Source organism: Arachis ipaensis, chromosome B06, assembly GCF_000816755.2.
Source record: "Arachis ipaensis cultivar K30076 chromosome B06, Araip1.1, whole genome shotgun sequence".
In the NCBI taxonomy this organism is placed as follows: domain Eukaryota; kingdom Viridiplantae; phylum Streptophyta; class Magnoliopsida; order Fabales; family Fabaceae; genus Arachis; species Arachis ipaensis.
In genome coordinates this window covers 130,654,701-130,657,099 of record NC_029790.2, presented here as the reverse complement: position 1 = coordinate 130,657,099, position 2,399 = coordinate 130,654,701, and positions in this window count along the sequence as shown.

The window sequence follows — 2,399 nt, the reverse complement described above, 5'->3', positions numbered from 1 at the left end:
GGTTGCACATTTTATATTATATTTAAATTATATTTTAAACAAAAATATTAAAATATTTTTTATCTTTATTTTGAAAAACAAAAATTTTAGAAAAATTTTGTCTTTGAAAACAATTAAATACATTTTTATATCTATTATTTTTATTTGAAAATAATATCTTGATGAAATCATTTTAAAATATTAAGCCTATTCTTAACTTTTCTTTTCTTTTCTTTTTTATGAATAAATCACCTTTTTTTTATCAAAATATATTTGAGAAGATCAGAAGAATTTATATTTTATTCCATCCTATTACACTATCAAACACAATTTTATTATTAATATTTTAATAACAACTATAAGATTTTTTTTATATTGTTAATTGAAAAGTAATCTAAAAACATAATTAACTAATAAAATCATCTTATTTCTATACTAATATTAGAAGTATTTGATACACTAATAGTTTTTTTTGTATTTTATTTTAGAGTATATATCCATTTTGGTCCTCAAAGAATTTTAGACTAGACACTTTAATTTCTAACTAAAATTAATTACTCGATTGGTCCCTAACAATTAATTCCGTCAGTCACTTAGGTTCTTTACTTCGTTAATTCTAACGGAGGACAAAATAGTCCCTGACAATTCTAACAGGGGACAAAATGGTCCCTGATCTCCTCTATTCGGAAACGACACTGTTCTCTCCCAATTTCCATCATATCTCGCATAACACTAACAGTCTAACACTATAACTTCAAACTACACAATGCACACTCTATAAATTTAATGTTCACAAGAAAAAAAATCCTCCACGATTGAGTTGCTGATGTGGTTTGTAATTTTAGAAAGATTGAATACTAGAGATAGATTATGTAAATTTAAGATTGTACCAGAAGCGGAATCCTTTTGTGTCTTATGTAAGGATAGATTGGAAACGGTACATCACTTGTTTTTTCATGTGATCGTATATGTAACTTGTGGGGATCAATCTTGGTGGATTGGAGTGTGATTTGGGTTTGGCCAGGAACCACCAAAGAATGCTTTGAGGTGTGGATGGATAGAAAGATAAGGAAAGATATGAAGGAAGTGTGGATGGTGTTATTTTTTTCTGTAGTATGGTGCACATGGAAATGTAAAAATAACATTGTCTTTAATAATGGAGTGTTGGTATTAGAGAAGTTAAAGGAGAAAGTCGTAGAATACACAAATCCATGGTGTCAAGATTAACAATATAGGAGTAATTGATGTACTTATGAGTGCAAATATCAAGTTTAAGGTGAATAAGAAGACATATGAAGTTGATCTATGATGCATGATTTACTGATCTATGAAAAAGGCCAATAATTCTGCAGAGTAAAAGTTGAAAGGAGAATGATCATGATTTGATGTTGTATAACTGATCGGGTTCATCTTGAAGTGTCTTTGGAGGAGCTAAAATTATTATATTCTTTTGCTCCTAGTTTGTTGTTTTATGCTAGTTTTTATATTTTCTTTGTAGTTATTGCTCTGTTTTTGTTGCTGTTTTTTGGAACTATGCCCACTTTGTTTGAAATTGGGTGAAAATGTAATTATCTAAAAAAAAGAAAAAAAATCTTCAACTTATTCTCAACCAATTCATACTCAGAAAACTAATGCCTATGTCTCTCAACTAGTTGTCGTCTTCGATGGATCCCATGAATCCAGACAGCAAGTCATTTGTTAAGACTCCGAAAAATAAGGAATGAAGCACTCGGTATCTATTTCAAATGAGAATTTGCATATGATGTCGAAGGAGAATCTTCTCGTGATGTCCTAATGTCCTACAATCTATATTGCTTGCCGGAGAGTGGAGAAAGGCATGCCCTTGAAGTAGTTGTGGAACTTGGTCTTGAGGATGTCATGGATGTTGTCGGGGTTGGAGGTGATGTTATCAAAGACGTGGAAGTGAATACTTTTGGTAGGTGAAATACAGAGGAGGTGGATGTACTAGTCACAATGATTTAGGAAGTGTGTGGTTCATGACATGTTGAGCTAGGTGCGATACGTGTGACAATTACACAATGGCTTAATCTTGGAGTTAAAGAGGAGGAAGGAAAAGATAGAAAAGAAGAATGTGAAGGTGAAGAAAGAGAGTATGAATGTTAGTGTTATGCGAGATATGATAAAATTGGGGAAGAACGATATCGTTTTCGAATAAAGAGGTCAGAGATCATTTTGTTCCTTGTTAGAATTGTCAGGGATCATTTTGTCCCATGTTAGAGTTTTCAGGAACCATTTTGTATTCTGTTAGAGTTGACGGAACCAAGGACCTAAGTGAATGACGGAATTAATTGTTAGGGACCAATTGAGTAATTAATTTTAGTTGGAAACTAAAACGTCTGATTTAAAATTATTTGAGAACCAAAATGGGTATATACTCTTTATTTTATTACATATTATGT